This window comes from Dendrobates tinctorius, unplaced genomic scaffold (assembly GCF_039654945.1).
Source record: "Dendrobates tinctorius isolate UK_male_01 unplaced genomic scaffold, ASM3965494v1 ptg000016l, whole genome shotgun sequence".
Lineage (NCBI taxonomy): Eukaryota > Metazoa > Chordata > Amphibia > Anura > Dendrobatidae > Dendrobates > Dendrobates tinctorius.
In genome coordinates, this window is record NW_027361684.1 from 71,547,574 (window position 1) to 71,560,993 (window position 13,420).

Below are 13,420 nucleotides of genomic sequence, written 5' to 3' on the forward strand. Positions count from 1 at the left end.
TGTGGCCTGAGTGGAAGCCAGCGATCCCACAGAATGAACACGTTGCTCAGGCACCTCCCTCAAAGGGAAGATGCCTTTTATGCACAGATCATCACAGCACAGACAGCCCTAATAGCAAACAGGTGCCCTGCTGTTTTAAGTATGTGCAGGAAGCGGGGCGCGTCTCCTAAGAGCATTACCAGGAGACCTGCTAAGAGGACGCAGGTTCTTAGCAGAGAAAGGAGCCGCTGATTGTCTGGAGCCACGGCAGGGTGAGTAGTACCAGTGGAGATGCGAGATAGGCGCTGGTCTCCCTGCGCAGCAGATACCAGGCCTGCGGCTGAGGGCATAACAGTACCCTCCCCCTTATGCCCCCCCTTCTTCAAACTTGCCAGGAACTTTCTAAGAAGAACTGGGGCATTAATGTTCTCCTCAGGGCTGCCAGGATCGCTCCTCAGGGCCGTATCCCTTCCAGTCAACCAGAAAAGTGACCTGCCCCCTCTACTCTTCATGGCCAGGATGTCCTTCACTTCATAGACATCCTCGGAACTCACAGGAAAAGGAAGTTTTGATCCTGTTTGATCCTTGATCCTGTAAGAAGCGACTGAGAACAACTGGCTTCAGCAGGTAGACATGGAAGGAGTAATGGATCCGTAAGGAGGCTGGCAACTTCAAACGATAGCACACATCGTTGATTCGGTGGAGCACTTCAAAGGTACCGATGAAACGGGGAGCCAGCTTATAGGAAGGGACCTTAAGACGGATGTGCCTGGAAGACAGCCATACCTTTTCTCCAGGTTGGTAAGGTGGAGGATTCAGACATCTCTTATCCGCATGCTTCTTGGATCGAACCGATGCCTGCTCCAGTGAGGTCCTGGTCTCTGTCCAGACCTTTGAGAAGTCCTTGGCAGGATTGATGGAAGCAAGAGGCAGTGGAGTCGGGATCCTAGGATGCTGTCCATAAACAATGAAAAACGGGGAGTTAGAGGAGGACTCACCAACATGATTGTTATAGGAAAACTCCGCCCACGGCAGCAGGTTGGCCCAGTTGCTGTGGTGACCATCCACAAAGTGTCGCAGATAGTTTGTGAGGACTTGATTCACTCTCTCCACTTGGCCGTTAGATTGTGGGTGATAGGCTGAGGAGAAGTCCAGGGTGACATCCAACAACTTACAGAGGAACCGCCAGAAGCAGGAAATGAACTGAACTCCTCTGTCAGAGACAATGTGTAGTGGAAGTCCGTGAAGCCAAAGGACATGCTGAATGAAGAGCTCTGCGAGTTTAGGAGTGGAAGGAAGACCGGACAGTGGAGTGAAATGTCCCATTTTGGAGAACTGGTCAACAACAACCCATATTACTCTACAACCTGACAATGCTGGCAGATCCATGATAAATTCCATGGCAATGTGTTGCCATGGAGCAGACGGAATCGGGAGCGGACAGAGGCGACCGGCTGGCAGTTTCTTGGGTGTTTTATTACAAGCACAGGAGGGACAGGCTGCAAGGAAGTCCAGAACATCTTGGCGCAAGGTGGGACCACCAGTAGTGTTGAGATATTAGTTGTAGTGTCTTCTTTTGACCAGCGTGTCCATCAAGCTTAGAAGAATGACCCCAGCGTAGAACTCGCCTCTTGTCTCTTTCAGTTACAAGAGTCTTACCGGGAGGGATCTGCGACAGCCTGACTAGAGCCACAGTGATCATCTTGAATGGTTCAATGATATGCTGTGGCTCTTCTTCAAGGTCGTCTGACAGGAAGGACCTAGAAAGTGCATCAGCTTTGATATTCTTCTCTGCAGGACGGAAATGGAGAGAGAAATTGAACCGAGCAAAAATTAAAGACCAACGAGCCTGGCGATGGTTGAGTCTTTGAGGTGACTGGAGCTAGGACAGGTTCTTATGATCCGTGTAAATGATGACTGGATGAACTGCTCCTTCAAGCAGATATCGCCATTCTTCTAAGGCTAACTTAATTGCCAGTAACTCTCTATCCCCAATTGAGTAGTTACGTTCGCAGGGTGAGAATGCCTTGGAAAAGAAACCACAGGTCACCATCTTACCGGTAGACAGTTTCTGTGTGAGGACTGCTCTGGCTCCGGATGACGAAGCGTCCACTTCCAGGAAAAACTGCTTGTTGATCATTGGTCTGTGAAGAGCCGGGGAAGTAGAGAAGTCTTGTTTGAGGGAGGTAAAAGCTGACTCGGCCTCAGGAGTCCAATCCTTTGGTTTGGCACCTTTACAAGTCAGAGCGGTGAGTGGTCTTACCAGAGAGGAGAAGTGCAGAATGAATTGCCGATAGTAATTGGCGAATCCCAGGAACCGCTGTATGGCCTTGTGTCGGGGGGCCACTTAAGCACGGCGGAGACCTTCTCTGGATCCATCTTGAGACCTGTATCAGAAATGATAAAACCAAGAAAGGGTAAAGATCTCTGTTCAAACAGACATTTCTCAAACTTCGCGTAGAGGCGATTCTCTCTCAATCATTGAAGAACGAGACGAACATTTCTCCTGTGAGATGATAAGTCAGGAGAAAATACCAGGATGTCGTCCAGATACACCACCACACAAACATAGAGCAGGTGACGAAATACATCATTGACAAACTCCTGGAAGACAGCAGGCGCATTGCTTAATCCGAAGGGCATCACCCGATATTTGTAGTGACCATCTCGCGTGTTGAAGGCGGTTTTCCATTCGTCCCCAGATCGTATCCTGATGAGGTTGTAAGCCCCACGGAGATCCAACTTGGTATAAATCCTGGAACCTCAAAGACGATCAAAAAGCTCTGGAATAAGGGAAGATGGTATCTGTTCTTTACAGTTATTAGATTGAGACCACGGCAGTCTACACACGGACGAAGAGATCCACCTTTCTTTTTGACGAAGAAGAATCCAGCTCCAGCCGGAGAGGAGGACTTCTGGATAATCCCCCAAGCCAAATTCTCCTTGATGTAATCAGACATAGCTTGAGTCTCAGTGGGAGAAAGAGGGTAGATCCTACCTCGAGGTGGAGTGGATCTGGGGATTAGGTCGATGGGACAATCGTAAGGCCTGTGAGGGGGAAGAGTTTCGGCCTCCTTCTTGTCGAATACGTCTGCGAAGGACCAGTAGGCAACGGGTAATCCAGGTAAGGCTGCAGGAGGGCGCGGAGATGAACCAGGCTGTACAGGTATGAGGCAGTGATCGTGACATGACTGACCCCATCGAAGGACATCTCCTGACTGCCAATCCAGGATGGGTTCATGATGGTGCAGCCACGGAAGACCTAGTAGAAACGGTGGAGAAAGATTCGGTAACACAAAGAAGGCAATTCTCTCCTTGTGGAGTGCTCTGATTTGAAGTTCCACCTCTTCGGTGACACCAAGAATGCGATCTTTCAGGGGTCTTCCACCTATGGAGATGATGTGCCGTGACTGCTGCAATGGATTTATAGGAATCCCGAACCGCCTGGCCACTGCTTGCTGGATGAAGTTTCCACCAGACCCATAGTCCAGATAGGCCATCTCAGAGAACCGCACCTTTCCAAAGATCACCTGTATGGAGATAGTTAGTGGAGGAGAGGAAGCATTCTCACCTAGGGAGGCCTCTCTTACCTGTCCCAGGTGGAAGAGTTTCTCCGGCCTCTCCGTGCCACTGCATTGACTGGGAGCAGGGCGTCCACCATAATGATGCAGATTCCTAGCAGACCTTGTCTCCTGCCTATTCCTCTCCACCTTAATGCGATCAAGCCCCATGAGTTCTTTTTCTGAGACCGAAGCGGGACAAGGCGGAAACCGAGGTTTCGGTGAAGAAGATGCAGGACGAGGGAACTGCTTCTTGAGAATCCTCTCTCTGGAGTGATCCTGGAGACGCAGGTCAATTCGAATGGCGAGGGATGTGAGATCATCCAGGGTCTCAGGTAGGTCCCTGACTGCCAATTCATCCTTGATTCTTCCGGATAATCCTTGCCGGAAAGCTCCGACCAAAGGCTCATTTGTCCACTGGAGCTGCGAAGCCAAGGTACGGAAATGGATGGCATACTGACCGACAGAGAGAGAGCCCTGTTGCAAATTGAAGAGAGACTCCATGGCAGATGTGGCATGACCAGGCTCATCGAATATCTTGCGGAAGGTGTCCAGGAATACCTGAAGATCAGACACGATGGGATCATTCCGCTCCATTAGGGGGTTGAACCAGGCTAAAGCCTCTCGCTCCAGGTGAGAGGCAAGGAAAGCCACCTTGGCCATGTCAGTCGGATAATGCTGAGGCAAAAAAACAAAAATGTAACAAGCATTGGTTGAGAAATCCTCTGCACAACTTGGGGTCACCATTGTAACGAGGAGGCTTGCAGAGATGAGGGCTGGGTCCTGTAGTGGGCACAACCATAGAATGCAGTACTGGAGGCTGAAGGACTGGGGAAGCAGCAACCAGCAGTACTTTAGTTAACTGGTCCTCCACAGAGGTCATGTAGTCCAACAGGCAAGTCTGCATCTCTAATTGGTGAGTGAGTTCCAGATGGAGCTCTGCTAGCTGGGTCTCGTTGGTGGGCTCGGCAGCCTGTAGAGCAGACAGGTGGGTATCCAAGGTTTGTATAAAGGCCACTAGCTGATCCTGACTCTGTCGAAGCGCAGCCAGCTCTCTCTGGGCTGAGTATCGGGTATCAGCGGAGTCCATGGCCTGAACAAACTGTTACACCCACAGGACGTGAAGATGTATAGTGGACTCACTAGACCACTGATGGTGCAGTGGTAGCTGTATACCCGATACACAAGAGAAAGGAGAATGAGCTTCAAAAAACCAACGATGTTTATTCAAGGAAGCAAACAAATGCAAAAGGTGCCTGAGGGAAGAACCCTCTGGACCACGACACAGAACCACGTAGTGGAGCACCGGGCAAGGTGTACCCCTATACAGGGGCTCCCCATCACAGCACCTGGTGACCTTAATGCCGCGATACCCGGACCAGAGGGACGACCCATACAGACCGTATAGAGGAGGTGGCGAGAATCCTGGAAGATCTGTGTAAACTTAGAAAGGTGGATATAGCCAGCAATGGTAACTGGATGATTCCCAGAGAAAAGTCTTGGTCAGTCTGGGGTAGAAACCGGATTGTCCCGAAGGATCCAGGAGAGGGAACTTCCAGCAGAGGATTCTGAGGAGACAGAGATATATTAGAATATAGCAACAGCCTTCAGTATGCAGAGCAAAGCATAGTGTGGCCTGAGTGGAAGCCAGCGATCCCACAGAATGAACACATTGTTCAGGCACCTCCCTCAAAGGGAGGATGTATTTTATGCACAGAACATCACAGCACAGACAGCCCTAATAGCAAACAGGTGCCCTGCTGTTTTAAGTATGTGCAGGAAGCGGGGCTCGTCTCCTAAGAGCATTACCAGGAGACCTGCCAAGAGGACGCAGGTTCTTAGCAGAGAAAGGAGCCAATGATTGTCTGGAGCCACGGACAGGGTGAGTAGTACCAGTGGAGCTGCAAGATAGGTGCCAGTCTCCTTGCGCAGCAGAGACCGTGCCTGCGGCTGAGGGCATAACACATACTGTGTGTTCAGGTTTTAAATACATTAGATAGGGACTGCTCCATTAAGGGTTACCGTGATGAGGTGGAGTGGCTTGGTATGCATTTTTTGCAAAAAACCTATCGACTAAATACCCTGTATTTGTTATCAGCTTTTTACCAGCACTTGCTGACTAGTGTTATATTTTTTACTGCAGAGTAGAGATGAGCGACTTTGCCTTTTTTCGGGTCAAGTCGGGTTTCACGAAACCGGGGGAAGTAGCAGCTGTAAATGCTCTGTTCCCAACTAAGGCTCAGAGGCCCCAGCAGCGAATGGTGTGAGCCAGAAGGAAAAGGCTACGGCTGCCTGCCATATGAGAAAGTTTCAAAAGAGAGTCAACAGGGGGAACTTCAGTGAACTCAGTACTGCGAGTACCTCAGATAAGCACTAGAACGGAGGCCACACTACCTATCTGCAGAGAGAGAATTCCTAATTTGCTTCCAGGCTGACCAACTCCTTCTCCATCTGTACTCTGGGTCCTGTACGGCACTTAACAAGTACAGGTAAAGGAACTGCACGACTGTGTTTGTCATCTTTCTCCTGCGCCTGGCACACGGCTCTGCTACATCCTGCACTGCACACCATCTACCAACTCTTTCATCTGCCCTGCGACTACGGCCCTACCTGTGCAGGGCTTCTACATCTTAGCTGCACCACAACATCTGTCCCTGAGAAGCGACACTGCAGCGCTGGTAAATCTGATCAGAAGCCACAGGTGGCGTCACGTATCATTCACCTATAAACGTTATTCACCCCTTTGCATGGATGCCCATGCCCACGGATCGGGTCACCATCAACGTGACACATCCTTCTGAGACACCGGCCCGGTACCGATTAACCCCACTGCCCTGGCTGGCCACCCACACTAGATGTCAGATTCATCTTGGACTGGTGAATTCACGATTTGACTTGATAACCCAGGCATGGTATGTGGGAAAGCGCAACATGGACTAATGTGAAGTGTGGCCTGCTGCATCATTCACTTTTGGTGGGGGTGAAGGAAACAAGGAAAGGGGTTCTTCTTGACCAGGAGCCAGCACTTGATGACTCAGTGCTTGCATTTTTTGAAACTTCAGAAGAGGAGGACATATTTGCTGGAGTCTGTTTCGACAATGTAAGCCAAAACCAGTTCCTGATGCATCGGCTTTAAAAGTGGTTAACCTACTCCCAGAAAAAGTAGCCTTCCAGGCGTTCCAGAGCCAGACCATGACGCTGGCTCAACACCTCCTGCCTTAGCTGCTATTGTGCTTTTGCCACTACCAGCAGATGCACCACCACCATCAGTACCAGCTGCCCTCCCATGCCCACGTCCGCGGCCTCTTCCACCGTACTTCCAAATTTTGGAGAAAATGTACCCAAAATAACATCAGATATATGGTACCGTATCAGAAGCGTACAGCTCTATACAGTCAAAGGATAATTGTCAATCTCCCTATATATTTCATGATTCACACAGAGACGCTCATAGGCTCAGTATGAATTAGACAAGAATATAAAAAGCAGAAAAAGGGTACAGTATCATCAGATACCAGGTATATATAGTATAGTTTAAACATTCTAAATCTCCATATATATTTCAGGAGGCAGACACAGACGCTCTCAGGCTCAGTATGGATTACAGCACAATATAAAAAGCCGTAAAACGGTAATGGATCGGAAGTGTTCAGCTGTACACAGTGTAGGGGTCATTGTCAATCTCAGTATTTATTTCCACAGCCAGAAACAGACTCTCACTTGGTCAGTTTGGATTAGACCAGAATATAAAAAGCAGTAAATGGGTAATGTATCACAAGCGTAGAGCTGTATACAGTGTTGGGGTAATTTTTAAATCTACATATAAATTGCAGGAGTAACCCACAGACTCTCACATGCTCAGGATGGATCACACCACAATATAAAAAGAAGATCCGCAAGAAATAATCACACATGTGGGCCAATGTTCCAGGTGTCAATGATACACTTAGTGTGGTGGGTGGAGGAGGACTTCCTGGCAGAAAGGGTACAATATCACCAGATACCAGGTATATATAGCATAGTTTAAACATTCAAAATGTACGTCTATATATCAGGAGTAGTGTTGAGCCACCCCGCTAGAGTTCGGTTCGGTTTGTCTAACAGGAGGCAAGTTCGTCGAATGTTCGTCGAACGTTCGACGAACACCGTCGAGCCCCATTGAAAACAATGGCAGGCAAACACAAACACATACAATCACATAGAAAACAATTACAAAACACCTTAAAAGGTGTCCCAAAGCAGACACAATGCTCAGAAGACGAAAATAACATATGGAAAAGGGCAACTACATATAGAAAAGAGGTGGAGGAGTAAAAGGAGGAGGAGGAGACACAGATATAGGCATGTCATGCCCTTATAAAGTCAAGAAAGGCTGGACTAAAAATCTAAAATAAAAAAAAATCTAAAATTCTAAAATCGAAGACGATCACATACCATTGGACTTCCCACCATAAATTATGCCAACTGCCAATCGGGCGGCATTATTCCCACGACCCTCCGAACAGCGTCCATGAAGGCAAAGTGTTTGGTTTCCGGGGGCAGTATGGTTGCAAATTTGAACCTTAAAGGAATGTCCAGAAGGGCACCACCAGGAGTGGAGCCTGCGGCTTAATTGGACTCCACACGGGCAACCTCAACCATGCCAGGTACGGAAAAGATAGACAGATTGCAAGCTTTGTTGATTCCGTGGGTAGTGGTGCATGGCCGTTTTTAGTTGTGCGAGCAATTTGTCAGCTTAATTCCGTTAATGAACGAGACTCCAGCATGCCCCCGCGGTCCGCATTCAGCTTACTAGAGGGACACGCGAGGCTCTGGCATGCGAGATCGAGCAATAACAGGTCTGTCATGCCCTTACATGTCCGAGGCTGCATGCGCGCTACACTGAAAGGACCAGCATGTGTCTCTTACAGGTGCGGATAACCTGCTGAACCCCGTTAGTGATGTTGATCTGGGATTCCTATACTTTCTCGCGAACGAGGACTTCCCAGTAAGTGCAAGTCAACCGGAATTCTGGAATTAGGCCTAACCGGCATTCCAGAAAGAATGTGAAAAAACTAATTGTCCAAACCACAGGTGCTGTAGCTTGCTTAACAGCTGGGCTCCTCTCCTTAGTAGGACGCAGTTCTTACATAAACAGGCGGCATAGCTTGGTTCACGGGTGGGCAACTCTGCTGAGTAGCAGACAGTGCTTACATAAACAGGCGGCATAGCTAGGTTCACGGGTGGGCTCCTCTGCTGAGCAGTGTGTTATTTAATTGTCATTTTGCATTTTTTGCAAGCCTGGACGTGGCTTCCCTTCTTTGAGCTAGACATTATATTTAAAAGCTTCCCAAGGCTGGTGTCCACAGTTCAGGATGTAGTCCTTTGTCGTCTACCCTTATTCACACACTCATGTCAACTCTGACACATGGTAAGGTTTTTAACATTAGACAATGTAGGACCACGCGGAACAAGGTCACCTTGCTGATGGTGGGATGGCTTTTATGCTACTTGTGATCAAAAACAGTGTTACTTAGAACCCTATAGTATTGAAATGTCTTTTGCAATTTACTTATTTAGCTACAGCAGGGTTTATATTCATTTTGCTTATTGTAGGTTTTGCATGCTTTATGGCCAATATGAACATGCGTTTATGTGCTGCATGTATACCAAATTAAACCAAGTTCAATTTTTGTGTTTTTTTCATTGTTCATATGAGCCTGAATATTGACTATTGAATTGATATTTGTTGCTGCTTATTGTCTTATCCTTCGAGGACAGGGTCGCAGAGTAATTGAACAATTGATGTATGTGTGTTGATTACCCATTGCATCCATCCATTGAAGGAAAAAATAGACAGATTGATTGACTACTCGAACAATGAGAAATTACCTCATCCCATCTTCCCCCCTGATCTGAGGATGATGGCCTGAAGGAAAGTTGTGAACTATAAAAGGAGGATCTACTTTTGTTTTGAGGGACTATTCATGACTGTAGCTAAGACACCATGGCTCTAGCCAGAGGAATACAGATTTTAAACTCTATAGGATGTAAACTTAATAGACAATGGCCCCAGCTGGAAGAATACAGATCTGCTCTATTAACCATCACTGAACCATTAAAGACATTTGGAGAATCCAGGTTGGGACAATCAGGTCACCCAGCCACATATATAAATGTACTCTGTCAGCTACCTAATCTTGCAGTTACCTCCTCTCTGTGGGTACCTGCCAAAATTGGGGTGTCTCAGGTTGAGAAATGAGGAAGGAACAAAGGCATTCAGTGAGATGAGATCTGTTCCATGTGGTCTTTCTAAAGACAGCCAGGCCAGTGGATTAGTACACTCACTGATCCTCATGTCTCTACATCCCACAAAGTTCAGTTTAATCAATAGATGTTGGAATAATAATTTCTGCAATTGGATGTGCTTAAAAACATGCTCCTGTGCTGAGATAATCTTATAAATGAGTCCCTACTATGTACTGTGTAATGATCATGTCATTATTTTAAATCTCAATACTATAAATGTGTCTGTCATGTGCTGCTTGCATATTGTTTTTGGTCCTGAAGAAGTATGTAAACTTTAAAATGCAATTAATAAAAATAGGTAATTTGCGCTAGCAGGATAAATACTGAACAAACAGTGTATAAACTCACACAGTGTATAGACACATACAAGACACTTCTCCCCTTCTCACACCTTCTCTGAGGAAGGAATCCGGTGATTCCGAAACGCGTAAGACAGTTTTTTGGTCTTTTTCGCGCTCACTAGCCAGTCACGTGGTGATCCGCGTGACCGTGACGTCACGCAAGGTCCTGCACGTTTTGCTACCTTGCCGGCTTTTGAATTCTATTCGCGCGGTTATACTCGCTGGGTGTCGGCGGCGGTCACGCGATTAGAAGGACGCTTGCTACCGGCCGGAGCAGCGTCCAATACCTGCATTCTCCAACTGAGCTTTAACGTTCTAAAGCCTACCACCGCCAGTATCACTACTGCTTGCAGCGTCACCTCTGCATCGGGACCCTGCTTGAGGAAGGAGTCTTCTATTAGTTCCTAATTCATCCGAACGAAGGTATCGTTATATACATTTTGTGAACCAGTTCCACTGTGGACATTTCTTTGCAACGTATGAACGGTATTACCCCTGGTGTGAGAAGGGGAGAAGTGTCTTGTATGTGTCTATACACTGTGTGAGTTTATACACTGTTTGTTCAGTATTTATCCTGCTAGCGCAAATTACCTATTTTTATTAATTGACTTTTACTGTTGGACAAATTGGGTGGTTGTTGTCTATATTTGCAGCTGCAGGCCTTATCACGTAGGAACCAGCGCCTTTGTGCATATGTTTTTATATAACTTTAAAATGCGCTTACATTAAAAAACACAAACCTATTTTGGGTGTACTTGGACTTGCCTTTCTACCTACCAACATCGCGGAACAGCCACAATTGCTTTCTTCACAAATGTGTCTAGTCTGGTAACCCATGGACCGACAGCAGCTGGGATTGTATACTTTAACCTTATGTAAGCACTAGGAATGGGTGAACATGAGTGGCAAAGTTCGAGGTCCATATCGAACACATAGTGTCCATGCACAAATCCCGAACATGGACTTCTCCATGAAGTACTGTACATTTTAATATTTGGGTTCGGAAACCCGAATATCGTGTGTTTATCACGCTGTTGTCTGTGTGACAGCGAGAGACACACCGACTCTAATCAACGTTGTTTATTACCACTGGTCAGAGGGCTGCAGTTCCCACGCTGTCAGAAAGATTACAGCTTGTGAGACAGCAGCTCTGACCTGCGGTAAAAAGGTTACCACCAGTCACAGGCATTGACTGACGAAAATACCACTTTCATCAGCGTATGCTGCTCTCACAGCAAGCGTAAGCAATATTAATGAGAGTATTCAGCCATGTGACTGCTCTCCACACCAGCCGGCTAATACAGAGCAGAGCTTGAGGAGCACTGCATGTGACAGACAGTAACTTTAATGATGTCACCACTGGTCACAAGTAGGCAGCGCTCCTCACGCTCTGCTCAGTGTGAGTTAGCTGGTGTGGAGACCAGTCACATCACTGATCTCCAAACCATCCAGATCATCATTGGACATGGCCATTAATGGATTACTGCCAGACAGGTGAGAAATCTGGTGTTTTATTATTTTTTATTTTACATTAATAAATGGGTGAAAGCTGACATCAACCCCCCAACTATTACCCCACTAGTCACGGCACCAGGACAAGTGGGAAGAATGAAGCTAAGTGCCAGAAATGGCGCATCTAATTAAAGCACCATTTGAAGGGAAGCAGAAAGCTGATATTTTTTGTATGACATGGTACTTTCCTAGGCTATTAATACCAACCTGCAGCTGTCTGTTTAGCCTTTGCTGGTTATTGAATATAGGGGGACCCCATATCAATGTTTTTGGGGTGATCTCCTCTATAATAACCACTAAAGGCTAAACAAACAGCTGTGAGCTGACATTAGTAGCTTGGGAACCTTTAGGGCTATTGGCCCGTCAACAGAATATTAAAACCAGACAGAAGCCATCAGTTTACCCTCAGATATTTATGAAAATTACAGGGGACCACACGGCATTTTTTTAATGATATTTTTATTTATTCAATAAATACACTGATTGGCGCACAAGAACGTTAATGTTTGTGCTGTGTGTGGAACCAAACTCTGAACACGGACTAGAAGTGCATCCACTGCACCTAATAAAGATGGGTGAAAGGCTGTAGCTAATTGCCAAGTTCTTTGAGTGTGGGCACTTCCTGCAATCACATCCTTGATAAGTATTAGCATGGCTGTGATTGGGTGGCTCACCTTCTGAGACAGTCTATATCGCAAGATCGCATGTTGTGCCACCATTTTCCTCATTGTCAGACAGGAGAAATAAGTGCAGTACAGCCTAGTGCATACAGCCCCAATTAATCTACTCTTCACAGTCTGATTAATATTGTCGGTACAGCCTTGTACACAGTGTATATCCAGCCTTGTGTTTTGTGCCAGTCCAGCCTGGCTCACAGTGCACTTCCAATGTTGGGTTTACTGCTCAACCTATCCATCCTGGTGCATAGTTGACTTCCAGTGTCGTGTATCTTGGTTGTAAATATGAGAGCATTAAATAAAAGATGTGGTCATGTGCTGCTAGTCGAGATTGTGGAACTGCAGCAAGGAGAGTCCTGTACCTGCCGCATTCCAAAATACAACACCATCTTCTGGTTGTCATGATCCAGGTTGGATTATGACTAGTGTTGAGCTTTCCGATACCGCAAGTATCGGGTATCGGCCGATATTTGCCGTATCGGAATTCCGATACCGAGTACCGATACTTTTTTCGTATCGGATACCGGAATCGGAAGTCCAAAATGCAATGAGCCACTTTTGTGGCTCTGATTGGCTGCCGAAATGACGTCATCACGATGCGCTGTCTGTGCGCATCATGATGTGCCGTCAGTTCGGGCCTTCGGGGGGGCTGTGCCGACTGTCCGGGGGTCTGTGCCGGCCTGCCGGTGGTCTGTGCAGGCTCCGGGGGTCTGTGCCCGGCCTGCCAGGGGGCTGTGCCGGCCTGCCGGTGGTCTGTGCAGGCTCCGGGGGTCTGTGCCGGCCTGCCGGGGGGGCTGTGCCGGCCTGCCGGTGGTCTGTGCAGGCTCCGGGGGGCTGTGCCGGCCTGCCGGGGGGCTGTGCCGGCCTGCCGGTGGTCTGTGCAGGCTCCGGTGGTCTGTGCCGGCCTGCCGGTGGTCTGTGCAGGCTCCGGGGGTCTGTGCAGGCATCGTCCGATGGGACTACAAGTCCCATCGGGCGATGCCTGCTACCATGACAGTGATTGACACATTAGCCAATGATGGGACAGTAGTAGTCCCATCATCCGGCTAATGTGTTGAATGTA